Source organism: Zootermopsis nevadensis, unplaced genomic scaffold (genome assembly GCF_977971745.1).
Source record: "Zootermopsis nevadensis isolate Lab colony 2312 unplaced genomic scaffold, Znev_1.0 Znev_ptg000003l, whole genome shotgun sequence".
NCBI classification, from domain to species: Eukaryota; Metazoa; Arthropoda; class Insecta; order Blattodea; family Termopsidae; genus Zootermopsis; species Zootermopsis nevadensis.
In genome coordinates this window covers 7386818-7407117 of record NW_028259135.1, presented here as the reverse complement: position 1 = coordinate 7407117, position 20300 = coordinate 7386818, and the positions used below count along the sequence as shown (strand labels likewise).

The window sequence follows — 20300 nt, the reverse complement described above, 5'->3', positions numbered from 1 at the left end:
TCCCCGGCGCTGGGCCAAATAAAACGTTTCCCTCGTTCGAATCCCGGGAAAGATGTTTTATGTTGTTCGGATAGCAAGCACTATGGACGAATGGCGCTGAGGCAAATTATGTTTTTGTTCCTGGGAAATGATTTGACTGACTAAAGTCACAAGCCCGAAAACTGTCTGAGACTCAGAAGATGAATTTGTAAGAATCTGTCGTATTTCCCCCTAGTAAATACCGCAGTGTTCACTGGTCATGTGTGAATTAAAAATTGAGGGTTGACATTTCTTTACTCGTTCGCTTGTGGCTCCTGAAAAAGAAACATGGCGCGATTATTCCACAAGACACATGAGAGAACACTGGAAGGTCAGAAGACTGGGAAAAGTGTCCTGTGTTCGATTTCCGGCAAGGGAGCTTCCTTTAGCACCGAAACTAAGCGAGACAGAAGAAGGGCGCCAGGATCAGAGTTTTTGCTTCGAAGAGGAGATTTCGGAAACGAAGGCCTCGACACTGAGTTCGAGTCCCAACAAGGATGGTTTCTGTTGACGGGAACGCAACCGCGATAAAGGAACGACGCCAAGGCAAAATTCTTTCGTTTCGGAGAGGAAATTACAGGGTCTAAGGTCACAGACACGAATACACAGTCCTCGGTTCGAGTCTCTGTTAGGATGTTGGTTTCTGGGGTAATTTTACGGGCGTATTAAACGACGCACGTTTAATGATGAGGCCTGTAATTAATATAATTAATCTTCTGATTTTGTGTGGTTATAGTATACCATGTATTTTTATTTATTCACAGTTTATTTCAGTAGCTCCGAGTAGCACACGAGCATTAAATCCATTGATAAATCCTCGTACTTAAATAGTTTTATTATTTGGAAACACAAAAATAGCTTCATTCTGTATTACTGTCGACTAACACGGATGCCACCAGATGTCTCAAAAGTAAAGTGCTGTACAATTTGTAGGGTTACCCAAATATCAGAAAAGTTTTTGTGGTAACATGGCCTCCTTGACTGTTTTCAGGTATTTGCGGACATTGGTCAGGAGGGATGAGGTATACGTAGTTTGATGGGTAAACCAGTTAGAAGGCGTTCACCATGACTGAGAATTTAGTGATTTATTCTTGTTGCTTCAACACTCTATCAACTGATAATGTTGCGTATACATTATTTAAATATGACAGGATTGTTATGAATGATAAATCGCGGGAGTACATTCTGTGCTTGCTTTAAAGTAACTGAGAAGAACCAGGAAGCTGGGGATGGCTGATACCAACGTGTTAGTTTACTGCGGTTGGATGAAACGGCTATTTTTGACGTGTTTTAAGAGGGGACAGAAATTGGATCTAATTTTTTTTTAAATTATGGTGCCACAGAATTTCTTTAATCTCACAGGCGGCTTCGAATGGCGGATGCTAAGTTTGTTATGAATTGTGAATGGGACAGGGTGAATGTGTGAATAGATTTTAGGAACTGCTAAGGAATTTGCCTTCGACAAGGTGGGGATTATGTCGTTGTACGAGATTCGAACTGAATATCGCTTGGATAACCTGTCAGCTTTGTCTTGAGTACTTCGTGGTTTTACTTTCGTTAAGTTAGAGAACTTTCTGGCGTTGATTCCGATTCTGCCTCAGATAATTCGTTGTTGCGATAATTGTTCCTGTGCCCAAGCGTCATCTTCACGCTTCGGCCTGCTTGACCCTCGATGGTCAGGGAATACCAGGCTAGGTGAGCCCCAGAAACAAGAATGGCTGCAGAGAGGGAGGGAACTTTGACCCGTAGTCCACACAAAACCAGGATCACGATTGACTATGGCCGCCATATACGGAGTGTTTCGAACAAGAATTCGCGTACAGCCGACAAGGGGTGATTCTGCGACTTGTGGGTTGGACGTGGGGCTAACATTTCCTGATTGTGAGAATAATAAATTGTTCCGACGTTTTGTGCGTGTCCTCTGACTGGGACGGAATATTTGCAACTTAATAATTTGCTGGACTAAGCGTAATCAAAGATAAAAGACAAATGACTTGTTCTTATGCTCATTTGCTCTTTAACGTGATGCATGCGATATTATCATTTGTGTATGTTGGCTAATATGGCACGTGAGAATTGAATTTTTCATACATGGCCACAGTTTACGTGTGCATTATTTTTTTTATGTAGCCAGTAGAAGGGGCATAGAAGTGACTTTAGTTCGGTTGGGAACACGTGATTTAAAAAGAAGACAAGCCCAATTCTCTTACAAGAGTTCACAAATGCAGATGTAACCTATAAAGTACCAACCAACCAACCAAAGAAGCTAACTGAGGGCAGAGGCCTGCGCAAGCGCAAGCATCGTCCCTACCTAGGTGAAACCATTCCTGCGCACAAGACGCATTGCTGGAAATGGTAAACGGTCGTAATATAAGAACGGAAATTTTGCTAACGCTAACGGGGTTTCGTCGTGGCGGGAGCCTCGACCATTCAAACTGGGATTTGTTGCTGCTGATGGGAGGTTATCCTGTCAGGCAAGTTGTCGAAGGAATTTGGTTGGTTGGGTCTCTGGGGTATGAACCCAGAGAGGGAGGGGCCGTTTCGGCTGAAGGCCTCTGCGGCATGGGGGGAAGATCACTTCAGATGATGGCCTCCATGATCGGAGGGAAGGGTGGCGGGCCGTGCCCCTATTAAGTTATACCCTGGCATTCGCCTTACAACTGAGGAAAGCACGGAAAACCTCAGTCAGGGTAGCCGAGTAGTCTAACCACTCGTTGTGCTGACTTGGCCGTCTTTTGGGGATGGCTTCGGCTGGCCTGCTGAACATCAGTCGCCCTCGGTTGCCCTTGGGTGAACTCTGGCAGCCCTCATTCGGCACGAGTGTCTTCCGAGTTGCCGAACTAAGGGGTTCCCCACACCAGCTAACCTCGAGTCAAACCTCTCAGTTAGTGCTCTGATGTGGTCGGCAAAGAAAGGGACCCCCAGATCCTCATGTATTTGCCTGTTACTAACGTACCAGGGCGCGTTAGTAACAATTCGAAGACACTTGGATTGCAGAACTTGCAGCTTCTGGACGTGGCTGTGGGCAGCTGACCTCCAGATCGGGCATGCGTAATCCATTATGGGACGGATGAGCTGCTTATAGAGTAGTACACCGTTCCTGATTGACAGGCCACTTCTCCTATTGATAAGCGGGCCTAGCACACCTAATCGTTGCGCTGCCTTCTTTCCCACTTGGTTGACGTGCGCCGACCAAGTAAGCCCGGCGTCAAGGGTGACCCCCAGATACTGCGCTGTTTTGACCCATTGGATCGGCTGTCCGAGGAACTGCACTGCTCGGGGCTGTTGGATGTGTCTTCTCGCGGAAATGAAGAGAACCGCGGTGCTCTTCGAGACGTTGATAGCAATCCTCCAGGCCCTGAGCCAGAGCTCAAGTCTACTGAGGTAGGTCTCCAGATACCTGACGAGAAGCGTTGGGCTACGGGACGTGGCTACTAGAGCCGTGTCGTCCGCGTATTGTGCTAACTCGACGTGGCGGGACGGTGTGGGTATGTCGTTGACATACAGACTGAAGAGCACAGGGGAGAGAATTCCGCCCTGCACAACTCCAGCCCGCATGGTACGACGTGTGGACGTGGCCTACTGGAAGGATGTCTGGAATGTCCGGTCAGCGAGGTAGGAAGAGATGGTTTTTACCAAGTACGACGGGAAGTTGAGGACGGTCAGTTTGTATAGGAGGCCTTGGACCCAGACTGTGTCGAAGGCTTTGGCCACGTCCAGGAAAACCGCGCCGGTTAGCCGCTTCTCATCAAGGTTTCTGTTGACCCTTTCGACGAGGCGAGCCAGCTGTAACGATGTGCTGTGTCTGGGTCGAAACCCAAACTGCTCGTCGCGCAGCAGCCCGCGTTCACTGACCTCGTGTAGGACCCTCGTTAGTAGGATTTTCTCGCAGAGTTTGCCGACCGTGTCGAGAAGACTGATGGGTCTATAGGAAGAAGGTAGCGTGGGGTCCTTCCCCGGCTTCAGTATGGACACCACTCGAGCGTGTTTCCATGCCGAGGGGAAGTGTTGCCTGCGAAGGATCGCGTTGAACACTTTCGTGAGAAAGGTTACCGCGCGTCGTGGAAGATGCTTCAGGACCCTGTTCGGTATACCGTTGGGGCCCGGAGCCTTGCCAAGCTTGAGTCCCTTGATGGCCTGGGCGACCTCCGATGGACTGGTTAATTTTGGTTCATTTACAGGGGCATACTCGTATGCTCGCATCGCCTCGTTAACCATGTCAATTGTAGTCAGGTCCGACGGGTAGTCTACCGGCTGGAACTGGACCTCAAGGCTGTCGGCTAGGGCTTCTGCCTTCTCGGGGTTCGAGAGAGCCAGTCCTCCCATCACTAAGAAGGGGGGCGACGGAGTGGGGACTCGCATCACACGCTTGGTCATTTTCCAAAGCGACTGGTCCTCGCAGTCCAAGGATTCGAGCGTGTCGCTCCACTGTTCGTTCCGCCACTCGTTGAGACGATAGGTCACCGACCTCTGGAGTCGATTGACCTGGGTCTTAAGAGCGGGGTCTCTTGTGACCTGCCATCGCCTCCTCAGCCGGTTCTTCAGGCGTATTTCATCTCGAATACTAGCGGGTAGAAGCGGTCGCCTGTCAATGCGGGGTCGAAGCTTGGGAGCGGACGCTGCTGTGGCTTCCAGGATAGCACTGGTTGGTTGGGTCTCTGGGGTATGAACCCAGAGAGGGAGGGGCCGTTTCGGCTGAAGGCCTCTGCGGCATGGGGGGAAGATCACTTCAGCTGATGGCCTCCATGATCGGGGGGAAGGGTGGCGGGCCGTGCCCCTATTAAGTTATACCCTGGCATTCGCCTTACAACTGAGGAAAGCACGAAAAACCTCAGTCAGGGTAGCCGAGTAGTCTAACCACTCGTTGTGCTGACTTGGCCGTCTTTTGGGGATGGCTTCGGCTGGCCTGCTGAACATCAGTCGCCCTCGGTTGCCCTTGGGTGAACTCTGGCAGCCCTCATTCGGCACGAGTGTCTTCCGAGTTGCCGAACTAAGGGGTTCCCCACACCAGCTAACCTCGAGTCAAACCTCTCAGTTAGTGCTCTGATGTGGTCGGCAAAGAAAGGGACCCCCAGATCCTCATGTATTTGCCTGTTACTAACGTACCAGGGCGCGTTAGTAACAATTCGAAGACACTTGGATTGCAGAACTTGCAGCTTCTGGACGTGGCTGTGGGCAGCTGACCTCCAGATCGGGCATGCGTAATCCATTATGGGACGGATGAGCTGCTTATAGAGTAGTACACCGTTCCTGATTGACAGGCCACTTCTCCTATTGATAAGCGGGCCTAGCACACCTAATCGTTGCGCTGCCTTCTTTCCCACTTGGTTGACGTGCGCCGACCAAGTAAGCCCGGCGTCAAGGGTGACCCCCAGATACTGTGCTGTTTTGACCCATTGGATCGGCTGTCCGAGGAACTGCACTGCTCGGGGCTGTTGGATGTGTCTTCTCGCGGAAATGAAGAGAACCGCGGTGCTCTTCGAGACGTTGATAGCAATCCTCCAGGCCCTGAGCCAGAGCTCAAGTCTACTGAGGTAGGTCTCCAGATACCTGACGAGAAGCGTTGGGCTACGGGGCGTGACTACTAGAGCCGTGTCGTCCGCGTATTGTGCTAACTCGACGTGGCGGGACGGTGTGGGTATGTCGTTGACATACAGACTGAAGAGCACAGGGGAGAGAATTCCGCCCTGCACAACTCCAGCCCGCATGGTACGACGTGTGGACTTGGCCGACTGGAAGGATGTCTGGAATGTCCGGTCAGCGAGGTAGGAAGAGATGGTTTTTACCAAGTACGACGGGAAGTTGAGGACGGTCAGTTTGTATAGGAGGCCTTGGACCCAGACTGTGTCGAAGGCTTTGGCCACGTCCAGGAAAACCGCGCCGGTTAGCCGCTTCTCATCAAGGTTTCTGTTGACCCTTTCGACGAGGCGAGCCAGCTGTAACGATGTGCTGTGTCTGGGTCGAAACCCAAACTGCTCGTCGCGCAGCAGCCCGCGTTCACTGACCTCGTGTAGGACCCTCGTTAGTAGGATTTTCTCGCAGAGTTTGCCGACCGTGTCGAGAAGACTGATGGGTCTATAGGAAGAAGGTAGCGTGGGGTCCTTCCCCGGCTTCAGTATGGACACCACTCGAGCGTGTTTCCATGCCGAGGGGAAGTGTTGCCTGCGAAGGACCGCGTTGAACACTTTCGTGAGAAAGGTTACCGCGCGTCGTGGAAGATGTTTCAGGACCCTGTTCGGTATACCGTTGGGGCCCGGAGCCTTGCCAAGCTTGAGTCCCTTGATGGCCTGGGCGACCTCCGATGGACTGGTTAATTTTGGTTCATTTACAGGGGCATACTCGTATGCTCGCATCGCCTCGTTAACCATGTCAATTGTAGTCAGGTCCGACGGGTAGTCTACCGGCTGGAACTGGACCTCAAGGCTGTCGGCTAGGGCTTCTGCCTTCTCGAGGTTCGAGAGAGCCAGTCCTCCCATCACTAAGAAGGGGGGCGACGGAGTGGGGACTCGCATCACACGCTTGGTCATTTTCCAAAGCGACTGGTCCTCGCAGTCCAAGGATTCGAGCGTGTCGCTCCACTGTTCGTTCCGCCACTCGTTGAGACGATAGGTCACCGACCTCTGGAGTCGATTGACCTGGGTCTTAAGAGCGGGGTCTCTTGTGACCTGCCATCGCCTCCTCAGCCGGTTCTTCAGGCGTATTTCATCTCGAATACTAGCGGGTAGAAGCGGTCGCCTGTCAATGCGGGGTCGAAGCTTGGGAGCGGACGCTGCTGTGGCTTCCAGGATAGCACTGGTCAGCTCCTCGACGCACTTGTCAATTTCTTCCTCGTCGTTTACCACGGGGTTCCCCGGTAGTCTGCTTTCGAGGCAAGCCTGGAATGCAGCCCAGTCCATTCTCGCGAAGTCCGGGCGATCAGGCAGGTTTTGAAAGGACGATCGGCACGTGGTGTCGACGAGGACGGGCAGGTGATCTGAGCTGAGTGCGGGGCAGACAGTCAGGTGCACCGGTAGGACGAAGTCCTTGATGAGGACAATATCAAGGACGTCAGGTGTGGCGTTGTGTGTGTAGGGAGCCGTGGTTGGAGAATCCGGCCCGTAGATGAAGCAGGAATTTCTGTTGGCGTAATCACGCAGGAGCGAGCCCCTAGTAGAGATAAGGCTAGAATTCCAATCCGTGTGTTTCGCGTTGAGGTCACCAGCCAAGAGGACCGGGAAACCCCCGCTCAAGCACTCGGTCAGGTCCGACTCTATCCATGGCCGGGTGGGTGCGAGGTATGCCGCCACTAGCTTGACTTTCCTGGTTGCCAGTACCAGGTGAATGGCGGTTGCTTCTAGTTGTTGTAGACCCGATACCGGCACAGGGTAATGATCAATGCCCCTGCGGACAAGGATCGCTGTGCCACCCCCTAGCGTCGGGCGGTCCGTACGGTGGCAAACGTAGTTCGCGAACCTCAAGGCCCGACCCGACGTGAGGTGCGTCTCGTTCAGGAGGCAAACATCGACTCCGTAGTCACCGAGGAACTGCTCCAGCTCCAGCTTCCTGTCGCGGACACCGTCGGCGTTCCAGTAAGCCAGCCGCAAGGCCTTGCTACCGTGTCCTCTAGGCCGTGCAGTCATTGTCGGCCATGAAGAGGAGAACGGTTTTGAGGAGGGCTCGCGGACGAGACCCCCCGGGGGGGAGTGAATGGATCGCGGCGAGGAGACGTCGTGTCAACTCAATGCAGACCCGTGGTGAGAGGGTTTCCAGGATATCTGAGATGTCCTGGAGCGGTGATTGACCCTTGGGTGGGGTGGGGTCAGTCTTCTTGAGAGCAGGTGCTGTGGGATTTGCCACCGGCGCCACAGGACGAGCGGGCTTGGCACGGCCGCCCTTGGGGATAGTCTGCCGCTCAGTCTGTACAATGGCTCCAGTTGGCGTTGGGGCGGGGTTCTTCATAGCCGCAGCCTTGACGACGCGGCCACCACGGACCACGTGGTTCCACCCAGGGCCCAAGTTCTCCTGCTCGAGGGAAGGCTTAGCTAGCGCCGATTTGGGCGCTGGCAGGCGCGTGGAGACGTCGTCCTTTCGGCCGCGATCCCCTTTCGCACGCTGTGCAGCGGCCGTCTTGGCTTCCTTCCACTTACTGCAACCTCTATAGTTCGCAGTGTGGTTGCCTCCGCAGCTGCAGCACTTAAGTTGTTGCTTGGGGGTGGCACACGACCCGGATGGGTGAGCGTCCCCGCAGGCCACGCACCTGGGTGCATAACCGCAGTTCCGCTGCGTGTGCCCGAAGCGTTGGCACCGTTTACACTGCATGGGCCCCTTTGGTGCAACATATGTTTCTACCTTGACCCGCAGACCGCAGATCTCAGTAAGGGAACGCACTTTCGCCACGTCGGGGCCTCGTGCTATCGACACTATAAAGTGTGGCGTAAGGGGACGGTCACCGTCCTGGTCCATGGCCCGGCGCCTCGATCGCAGTTGCATGACCCCCTGCACAGCAATGTGCATGGCGGCCAGCTCCTCGCGTACCTCGGCCTCAGGCATGCGCACGCCCAGGTTTTTAATCAGCAGGCGCACGCACCGATCCTCAGGGAGGGAGAATGTGTGAAAACTCACACCCTCGCCCTCATCGAGGGACCGCAGGACCCTGACGGTGGCCCGGAACCCGTCGGCGGTCTCAGGCACAAGAGCCAGAAGGTCTCCCTTCATCTGCGCCACGATCCCGCAGGCCAACTCCGCGCGAATCCTATGCAGGAAGCTGCGTACGTCCTTCACCCCAGAGACGTACACCGGGGTTTTGTTACGGCGCTCCCCCGGAGCCGTTTTGTCCACTTGAGCGTTGGAAGAAGAAGCGGCGTCAGATGACACACCAGTGAGCGGCCCGGACAGGTCCCCAGTCACCTCCATCGAGGAAGAGGGTCCCGGCTGGGAGCCGGGTCCCTTGGCTGAGGGCTGCACTGTCCTGCTCATGGAAGCGGTGGATGATGTTGCTGCTACCGACGGGCCATCGGGCCGATGAACTTTTGCCGGTGCCGGCAGAGAAGGTGACTGGGCTCCGGACAGTGGCCCGGGCGTCGGGCGCCTGGATGCGGGTTCCAACGAACCGCTCGAATTGGACAAGTCCAACTCTTTGGCTTTCCTCTTGCCAGTGTTGGCTCGAGTAGGCCCTCCGACCACGGTCGTAGCTGCTGTATTTAATGCTGCTGCCACTGCTGCCCGCTGTCTTTGCTTTTCCGCCGCGATGGCGTCCAGGATCTGCTTCTGGACCTGTTGGAACACTTCAGGGAGGTGGGCCTTCAGAAAGGCCAGCTCACCTCCTTCCATGTCTCTCAAACTTTGTTCAATTGTAAGAGACCACGACGTCCACGTCACAGATTTCTCAAACTTTGTTCAATTGTAAGAGACCACGACGTCCACGTCACAGATTTCTTAATAATTCTTATATAAGATAAGCACTTTCTATTTTCTAAAACGTTTTACCAGCACAAAAGCTTTTATATCTCAAAGCAACCAAAGAAGCTAATCTAGAGACAATACCCTGTCGACTGTTGACGGCAATATATACTAATACAACAATGCGGACGACAACTGTGACGTAATAATTAGTAAAGGAATGGCGTGCAATACGGTTCATTCAGGCAATTATACTGCATGTATAAGAAATCAATAATGATCCTTATGGCATGCACGGAAGAGATTGTTGCAGGTGTGCTTTAGAAATTGCAGTACCTCTTCTTATTACTTATTTAAAAAAACCGCCAGGTTTCAGTATAATTTATTGATTTTAATGGTGATTTTGGGGGGTTTCGGGCGCTGATAAGCTTATCGCACCTGGGCCAGAGAAAAATGTTTCCTTCCTTCGAATCCCGACAAAGATATTTTCTGTTGTTCGGACAGCAAGCACTAGGGAAGAATGGCGCCAAGGCAAATTTTCTTTGTCCCTGGGAAAGGATCTGATTGACCAAGGTCACAAATCCGAAAATTGTTCTGAGGCCTAGAAGATGAATTTGTAAAAAACTGCCATATTTTCCCCTTAATAAATACCGCGGAAGTTGAAATTGAGGGTTGGCTTTGCTTTACCCGTTTGCTTGTGGCTCGTGCAGAAGAAACATGGCGTAATTATTCCTTAAGACAAATGAGAGAACGCTGGAAGGTCAGGACTCTGGGAAGTGTCCTGAGTTCGATTTCCTTCAAGGGCGGTTCCTTTAATTCCGAAACTAAGCGACAGAGAACAAAGGAGCCAGAATCAGAGTTTTTCTGCTTCAAAGAGGAAATTACCGAAACAAAGGCCTCTACACTGGGTTCGAGTCCTGACAAGAAGAATGGTTTCTGTTGACAGGAACGTAACCGCGATAAGAACACGACGCTAAGGCAAAATTCTTTCGTTCGTACTTCAAATTTTCTAGGTCCAAAACTGGAAGTAATGTGAGTAAACAGCTGGCAGCATAATTCTGATCATTTGTAATTAATGTCTTCATGTTTCTCCATTTGCGATATTCTGTACGTCCATTTCAGTTACATTTACCAGATAGTGTTAACCAAAGATGTCAGCATGTTTGCCTAATCTTAAAAGAACATTAATTATTTTTAAGGACTTTGGAGTCATGAGACTATGTTCCATGGTAAATTGATGTTTAAGACTATACTTTACTTGGACATCCAAATTTACTGTTAGACAAATGGATAGCATAGTAGACTGGTGTTTGTGCAAAAGTCAGATATGCTAGTATGAGTCTTCTTGGTGGGACTTTTTTAATGCATATGTTGTGTTTGCATTTAAATTGTACATTTGTATATTATTCAGCTATGTTTTTCAAAATTTCTATGTGGAAATCATACAGGAAATTATTAGAAATAGATTGTGTTATTTGAAAGAGAATGTCTAATTATTGTTTGTCTTTAAACAATATGCAGTCAAATTAACATTTATTAAGGACATAACAGCTGTTTACTGATAAATACATCTGTGGCAAATTGAAGGTAGCATTTTCAGTGCATGTACCTTGAAACCAAAGTGTCCTGGGCCCAATATGTTATGTTATTAATATTCATTTCATGGCCTAACCTATTGTACATATCATTCTCAAGTGCATCAGGAAACAGTTACTACTGATATTGGATAATTTTTCACACTAGTTGTATCTCCTTATTTGATATTACTTAATGGGTGATAAAACAGAGATCAACAATCTTTCAAAAAGCGTCATCCTATTTCATCATAACCTCGTACGATTGATTTTAAGTAAGTAATTTTACCTTCTTATCTCAGCTTCAGTAGATGGGATAATTTGAATAATGGGCATCTAATGGTACATGAATCTTTTAAATGTAAAACTGCATCTACCTACCCCTTTTAATATACTGAAAGCATCAGCAACTTCCGACTCTTTCCTTCTTATTGTTTCCTTGAACGTATTTTTCCTCTCCTACCTTCAGTGTTCCAAGCTATTCATGTATTATGATCGACTTTTGCTCTAAGTCTACTATAATGCTGTCCTTCGCTACTTTTGTAATTTCACATTACTTAATGGATCACTCATTCATGATACCAATATTATGTCAGACATTGACCATTGCCTGATATGTGTGTGGTATACACATTTCAGGAGTTGGCTTTACTCTTGTCTTCAGATGATGGCTGTCATTATACAGACAGATTATGTTTTGTTGTTAGTTAAATTCTCATTTTATATTCATTTGCAACATGTGCAGTGACAGCACAACAAATGCATATACAATTAATCTGAATTACCAAAATGAATAACAAACTTCTCTGATCACTGTCCTCCAGGAAAGTGGTATCTGCCTTTCCTAACAGAGACGTAATGATTTTACAGTTTCTGAACGTCGCCATATAAAGTATGAATATTGCTAATACAATTTTCTATGAATAAGATTGTATTAATACATTCATAAAAGTGACCACTGTGAACAGGTGGGTGAAAACTGAATGCCATTAATAAAAAATACTGTTGTAATAATTTGAACCATTTAATAAATAAATAAAATTGTATAAATAAAACAAATAAATGTACATATCACCAAAATCACAAGCAGTCCTGCATAACACTCCACATAAGTACGCATCTTGAACATTTAAGTAAGTTACTAGACAGTTCACAATAACAACAAATTATTTGTTCACTCAACATCAGGATTTCAATAGATATATTATTATTATTATTTGTGTGACCAAATTTCATCATCGAATTCCCTTAAACATGCTCGGAGCAGCCTTAGAGTCTCTTATCTCTTTCTTCTTCTTCTTGATAGGATGAGGAGCAAAACATTTCCACAATCTTAAGTTTCATCTGCACCAGCAGACAACACTGTGCTTCCATCTGGAGACATAGCCAGTTGCAAGACCCATGCTGTGTGTCCAGTTAATTCAGCAACCTGAAATTAATTCAAGACTTGATTTAATTAACCTAATCCATGCTCTAATTTTATTGATAAAATTACGCAAGGACCAGTTCTCCAGCTTTGGGGTTTGGGGTTTGGCATGGGGCCAATAAACTCTTGCAGTAAAAATACAAACTGACTCTGCCCGCAGAAGGTGGTACTGGTATTCGTATTGTGTTAGTGTTTTGTTTGAATGACAAGATCCAGTGTGACATTTAGATGAAAAATATTTTATGGAAATACTTTATAAATTTGTACGGGGACCACAGAAGTTATTAACGTCTGTGGTCCCTGGACAAATTTAAAATATTCACCCAGTGCAATGATGAAAATAAAAGAGTTTCAATCCAAATTTAAGGATCATAATTCTTATGTTAAATAGTAAAATCCTGAACTACTAGATTAATAGAAGTAGAGAAGTGATTTTTAAGAAGCATAGACTGATAAACTAAAAGAGATAGGATAATAAAATAAAAAATGAGAGAGAATCTAACAAAGAACAGAATGAGATGGTATGGGCAATGGTTTATTAAGAATGAATAATAGACAAATCCCAAAGAAGGCTTTGAACATGAAAATGAAAGGAAAATGTTCACAATGGAGGTTGTGATAAAGATGGGAATGACAGGTTAAGAAACACAACAGAGAGAGAGGGAAGGTCAAGAGGAAGAAACATAGGAGTTGTGGGTTGAGACCAAATTGAGAGGTCAGGAAAACCACCCCATTTTCTTCTTTCATTCCCTCAAGCACGGCAGAGTAAAGGTGATGGGAACAATATCAAAATAAACATAAATTACAAAGTTTGCCATGACAGTATTGGAAAAACATTTTCTGAGATTTCAGGTTCTCATGGGATGGGTTGTCGGTGCCATGTACTGCGGCATAAGTACGTATACTGACTCATGATTTATGATGAAGCAAATAGAGAGTGGGGGAAGACTTTCGTTTACAAAATATTTGTTAATGGGTGCCTGACTGGGCATCAGAAACATCCTGTTTTTCGTGATAAACACTAAGTCAGACAATAATATACAAAAGTGGCTGGTAACATGAGCCTGTTCTACAAGAATTAAATCTCAGCCACAGGATGCTCAAAAATAAGTGTGAAATAACTCTATCTTCCAACTAAACAATTATATATGTATAATTTTAAAATACATGAAAATATCCTGAGTGAACTTTCGTAGAAATCTCCAAATACAAACCTTTCAGTAATAACCAATTCATTTTCAATCGCTTCTCTATTAACATTTCATCTCACTAAAATAATGATCATTTAACTTTGTCATTGATGGATATTTCCAGATAATTAGTTGATTATTTGCGTAACCATGACCTGAGATGAGTTCTCTGTATGTAGCTGACCACTGAAGACCACATACCTGTAAGAAATTTTTTACAGTGTAAATATTTCAGTGGATTCAAGGAAGTAACAAAATCCACTAAATAACCCAGTCCAAGGAGACAAATGACTGACAGATTTAAAAATTCAAGACAATTATGAACTAAGAGGATGAAAAAATGTTTAACACACATATCGAGACTTTTCATTCATAAATCTTCCCTTAGTGGTAATAATGTCTAACATACAGAAGACAGTAGTTAAATATGAAGGTAATGGCCATTTTATTACAAGCTTCAACAAGATAATCATGCAATAGTTAGGCAACAGTCCACACATTTGAGATGTTTGTAAATTGACAAACACAAGTCACGTTACTTATTTGTTATAAAATCTTCTCAAATGACCAGACATGTCAATATGGAGTGAAAAGTCAATGTTTCAGAGACTAGCTCCGTCTCCATTATCAGTGTCTCTGAAATGCTGGTTTTTGACACAACACTAACATGGCTGCCTAGATTTTTTAAATAAAACAATAATTATTCACTTAATAACTATAGATGTGCTACTGTGCCTACCAAAATTAACAGTGCATCAGCCTAAGCAGTTATGTATTTTCTATAGTCATGGCAGTCAAGGAGTCTTAAATACAGTAAATATCCAGGCCTTACCTGAGACTTAGTGTCGATGGTGTTGAAACAACAACCAGTATTGCAGTTTCAATAGCGAATGCATCTGTCAGATGTTCCACCACCGCTTGCCAATCTGCTAGGCTGCCATGGGCACCATGCCAGTGCCTTCACAGCTGCTTGATGTGCACTACAAACAAACACTGGAAATTATAACACAGCAGGAAAATAAACATCTCTCTATTGGAATGGAATGTCACAATTTTTACAGTGCAATTCTACTGAACTGAAAATGTGCTTGTCATTCCCTTGTGAAAATCATTTTTATGGCTAGAGCAATGATCATGGAGATGGAGATGGTCCCTGAAACACTGGTGATTTTTAATCAACTGATGTGACTGACAGTCCAAGAATGTTTGACTAAAATACAATCAAGTTTGCAATACTAGAACAGTTTCAAGATCGAATAGTATATGTCTACAATCGCATTTTATTATTTTCATGGAATTAATATGATAGAGTACAACGTCCACTCATCTCACAAATACGAAACTACATCATCAAGTATCCACTTACCTGAGAGAGTATAAAGGTTGGGGGTGTGAGTAAGCTCGTCCTGCAACAACTGGCCAAATGTACAGCACATTGTCATTGCCATCTGGAGACCACTTTAGTCCAGAAACCTGAAAACAGTGAAGTTATCAATAACACATCTAATATAAATGACGTTATGACTGTGGGAGTTTTCTCAAGAGACTGCATGCATGTGAATATTTTAATCTAAAACCAGAGGTTAAACAGGGATGGGAGGGGGGAAATGCACATTTTAGTAACGCTTATCTGAAACATTGCCTTTTTATAGTGGTCTGAAATCAGGCTTTGCAGCTTCACTTTAACTGCAAGGAAGATGGACAGTCTGGGCTGATGGGAAACAAGGAGCTAGAGAGAAGTTGGGTAAGGAGAGAGATTATAAGTGGCCCTTTTAGGGCTGTTTTCAATAGGCTTGGACCATTTCCATCTTCCTTCTTCATTCCTGGTCTCTGGCTGGACAATCACCATGGCCTGGTCCTTTTCCTAACCCTATATAAACCAACCACTTCCCAACACTTCTCACTTGATCCTCCTAACGAGGGTCCTACACGAGGTCAGTGAACGCGGGCTGCTGCGCGACGAGCAGTTTGGGTTTCGACCCAGACACAGCACGTCGTTGCAGCTGGCTCGCCTCGTCGAAAGGGTCAACAGAAACCTTGATGAGAGGCGGCTAACCGGCGCGGTTTTCCTGGACGTGGCCAAAGCCTTCGACACAGTCTGGGTCCAAGGCCTCCTATACAAACTGACCGTCCTCAACTTCCCGTCGTACCTGGTGAAAACCATCTCTTCCTACCTCGCTGACCGGACACTCCAGACGTCCTTCCAGTCGGCCACGTCCACACGTCGAGCCATGCGGGCTGGAGTTGTGCAGGGTGGACTTCTCTCCCCTGTGCTCTTCAGTCTGTATGTCAACGACATACCCACACCGTCCCGCCACGTCGAGTTAGCACAGTACGCGGACGACACGGCTCTAGTAGCCACGTCCCGTAGCCCAACGCTTCTCGTCAGGTATCTGGAGACCTACCTCAGTAGACTTGAGCTCTGGCTCAGGGCCTGGAGGATTGCTATCAACGTCTCGAAGAGCACCGCGGTTCTCTTCGTTTCGGCGAGAAGACGCATCCAACAGCCCAGAGCGGTGCAGTTTCTCGGACAGCCGATCGAATGGGTCAAAACAGCTCGGTATCTGGGGGTCACCCTTGACGCCGGGCTTACCTGGTCGGCGCACGTCAACCAGGTGGGAAAGAAGGCGGCGCAACGATTAGGTGTGCTAGGCCCGCTCATCAATAGGAGAAGTGGCCTGTCCATCAGGAACGGTGTGCTGCTCTATAAGCAGCTCATCCGTCCCATGATGGATTACGCATGCCCGATCTGGAGGTCAGCTGCCCGCACCCACGTCCGGAAGCTGCAAGTTCTGCAATCCAAGTGTCTTCGCATTGTTACTAACGCGCCCTGGTATGTTAGTAACAGGCAAATACATGAGGATCTGGGGGTCCCTTTCTTTGCCGACCACACCAGAGCACTGACTGAGAGATTTAACTCGAGGTTAGCTGTTGTGGGGAACCCCTTAGTTCGGCAACTCGGGAGGCACTCGTGCCGAACGAGGGCTGCCAGAGGTCGCCCAAGGGCAACCGAGGGCGACCGATGTTCAGCAGGCCAGCCGAGGCCGTCCCCAAAAGACGGCCAAGTCAGCACAACGGGTGGTTAGACTACTCGGCTACCCTGACTGAGGTTTTCCGTGCTTTTCCTCAGTTGTAAGGCGAATGCCAGGGTATAACTTAATAGGGGCACGGCCCGCCACCCCCCCCCCCCCCCGATCATGGAGGCCATCAGCTGAAGTGATCTACCCCCCATGCCGCAGAGGCCTTCAGCCGAAACGGCCCCTCCCTCTCTGGGTTCAAACCCCAGAGATCCAACCAACCAAATTCCTTTGGACAACTTGCCTGACGGGATAACCTCCCATCAGCAGCAACAGATCCCAGTTTGAATGGTCGAGGCTCCAGCCACGGCGTAACCCTGTTAGCGTCAGCAAAATTTCCGTTTCTTACATTAAGACCGTTTACCATTTCCAGCAATGCGCCTTGAGCGCAGGAATGGTGTCACCTAGGTAGGGACGAGGCTTGCGCTTGCGCAGACCTCCGCCCTCAGTTAGCTTTTTGGTTGGGTTGACACTTCTCACTTCAGCCTTTGGGTTGGAGACAGTATGTTCCTCCGAAACACTGGTAACCGCCTACAAGTTCACTCTGTCACAGCCCATGATTAGATATGTAGGGGCCTGTCTCTGCAAGTGGTATGAGAGGTTACTAATTTATTGAGATGAGGTATAGTGCAAGGTTTCTTGCAGCGACTCTAAGCGAATAAAGTATCTTCATCTTGTGTTACTGTAACAATTAACTTTTGATTTGTGGAAGGTGTGTCGAGATTCGTAGCGCCAGTGTTCCTTCCCAAAACTATAATCTTTTCCTGCCATGAATATGTCACTACCCTGTACAGAAACTCAGGTCCCTGCAGTTAACAGCATAAGTTATGGCATGACCTTTGGTGTGGTGGGGAGGGATAGCAGACCAGGGTACTGTTAAAACTGGCCTACATAATGTTTGTAGTTTGTCAGCAGAAGTGATTAAATGATGGGTAGTAGACCTTCATTTAGTGTTGTGGGAATGAATCTGTCTGTGAACATGCCAAGGGATTCTGCATAGTTAGCACAAACTATTGGCTCCATCCTCCGGGAGTTCTCTATGCACGGTTTCTCACCTCTTGTGTATGAGAAGAAAACCCAGCCACACTGTGATCTCTAAGTCGAACATCATCGTGAATGATCTGACCACTAGCAGAATCACTGCTCTGAATGTAGGAATTCCACGACAGAGAGCTGACACGTGCCGAGTGACCGCCCATGATACGTACTCGCTTCATGTTGCTGCAATCCCACAACTTTGAAAGCAAAACAATTCAATTAATCATTTTGATTATTCTAAAATTACAAAACAATGAGAACTCAAAAATATTCATTCAAATGTCATGAAATGAGAGCAGAACTTTTTTTTTTGAATGGGACAGCAGATAAAGGAATGCATAAGGCACTAAACATTTGCAATTCCTGTACTATTATTACTACCACTATCTGTAGTCGACCCTTCGGTCCAACCAACTGTTTTATGAAGGTCTCTTTTGTTCACTTGTTTGGGTGTATTACGGTTTAAGCTGCGAAAGCCTCTTTGTGTAACCTTTTGGCTTAACAAGGGGGTGCTGCAGGTACCCGGGGTTTTTGGGAGCCGGGGGTCTTTTGTGTGGGCAGATTTCACAAGGCACTCGTTCTTTGGACACCAAACAAATCGGTGGCAACTGCTCCGCCACAATTTAGTTTTAATATTGGAAATTTTACTAAATTATAAACCCACAAAATTTAGAACAAGCCGTATGCACCAGAAAGTGACATCAATCAAGCCTCCACTGTGTCATTGTTAGTCCTGCCGTTACACCAACCTGGGTGTACAGACTGCATGTTGTGCTGGCTGGAGCTACCCTGGACAACCATCTCTCGTGGACCAGCTCAAATCCCATCATCTTGTTGCTGTCATTGTTTTATAATTACTTCTGATCTCACACAGCCCACGAAGTGCCAACTTATTGTTTACTACAGTAATACTGTTCACATAAATAGTTAAGAGAAAGAAAAGTACTTTCAAGAATAAATATCCATACAAACTACTAGCAAATGTTTTCTTCACACTGTGACTGTGTTAAATGAGGAGCTGCTACATGACATTTCGTGATTGCCATTTTGAACCGTGCTCTGCTCTTCAACCACGTTATTTAAAATACATTTTACCATCTGATTGTTCCCTCTACCAACAACACCACCATATTTGTATGAATATAAGCTATGTGCATACCTAAGTCACACCTGAATTTCAATAAGATATAATTTGCAAGCTGCATCAAAACTTCTAAATTAATTTTCCCTCAGGTACCAGTGATTTTCTCTTTTTAGAAAAACAAAGGGTACGTTTCTCCAAGCACCTACTGTTATTCTAAGTTAGTCCATAGCCACCACTCATTTTGAATGTTTAACGTCAATATTGTCACATTGGTAGTCATATCAAAGAATACAGGTGTTTCATCTACACTTCCCACTTAACTTGAAGGTAACATATTTCAAGAGCAGACAATTTACATGCTGCTAATTCTGTTAGTGCATAAATATAAACTTTTTCGGTAACATAACAAACCTGTATAACTCCCATATTTGTTCCCACAGCAAGACAATCTCCTTCTTGCATCCAACTCAGAGAACACACAAAATCACTCCCTTCCAGACTGAGCAACTTCTGAGTAGCACCAGTACTAGCATTCCACAGATACACACAGTGTTAGAGCAACTGCCAGAATGTTGTTCGGACTCCAATCGACCAGGTTCAGATCTGAAATAACAAGGACTATTACAACAAAATCTATGACTCAAATTTGAATAAAATTTTAAAGAGGCACAGTGTATTATGTATAACCAAAAACTGTGCAGCTGTAAAAATACATTACCTTTTTCAGAAAAGCCTCAAACTTTAACGGGTTATCTCAGATTCAGATAGAACTAATTATGTCCACTGAAGGACATTCTCTGTATGAACACACACATACAGAGAAAAATAAAAACAATGGAGATATATATGAGGTAAAAGACCTTTTACAACGTAACAGAACAATATGTACATATACTCTGACTGCAAAAACATGTAAGGTGAACCAGATTCAACACATTGCTTGAGTGGCGTCCATTGTACATTAAGTCATTTACACAGGGTTTGTGCATACAATATATTGAAAACTGCATTGCACAGATGTTCATTATGCCTAGGGTTTCTTGAAATAAACTGTACTGAAATCCAGATTTATTATGGTAATATTATAAATAAATATATCCACTAAAAAGCACCATAAGTGGCAGCTCTTCACAAAGGGTTTTCTTCGAAAGAAGTTGCATGAAATAATGAAACTCCTTCAATCTTCTGAAAATGCCCTTAATTGACATAAAGAAAAATCAGTACAAACCAAAATATTGTCTTCGACCAGAAATAAAAGGCCTTAAATTATAACGTAATATCAATGGATTAGAATAAGCATCATAACTGCAGTGTATATGTCACCTTTCAGGAAAACACTGCTGAAAGGCTTGGACGCCTTCAACATTCGATACGACTTATTTCCAAAAACCAAAATCACACATTTCATCTGTACCACTGCTATTACTCAGAATAAAATAATGTTTATTCTTAGATAAGGCTCTGGTCTCGCTTCCATCATATTTATTGCAACCGCCCTTCCGCAGACTGCTTTCT

At 46.4% G+C, this 20300-nt stretch overlaps 2 protein-coding genes and 1 pseudogene across 4 annotated transcripts in view; 2 read left to right on the top strand and 1 right to left on the bottom strand.

Moving 5' to 3' along the window:
* The window catches only part of LOC147874933 (uncharacterized), a 43451-nt gene extending 29868 nt beyond the window's left edge, over positions 1-13583 (top strand). Inside the window, exon 11 of the mRNA XM_087341710.1 lies at positions 12277-13583. The gene's annotated coding sequence lies outside the window, so the exon portion shown is untranslated. The remainder of the gene's footprint in view (positions 1-12276) is intronic.
* The window catches only part of LOC110835665 (leucine-rich repeat and fibronectin type III domain-containing protein 1-like protein), a 162246-nt gene that overhangs the window by 102861 nt on the left and 39085 nt on the right, over positions 1-20300 (top strand). The gene's annotated exons all lie outside the window — the stretch shown is intronic.
* On the bottom strand, positions 11558-20151 carry LOC147874932 (cell division cycle protein 20 homolog; annotated as a pseudogene). The gene is made up of 7 exons (XR_015538063.1): positions 20109-20151; positions 19197-19388; positions 17719-17898; positions 14953-15059; positions 14419-14566; positions 13611-13787; positions 11558-12399 (listed from the first exon to the last, which is right to left on the bottom strand). The product of XR_015538063.1 is annotated as a cell division cycle protein 20 homolog (transcript).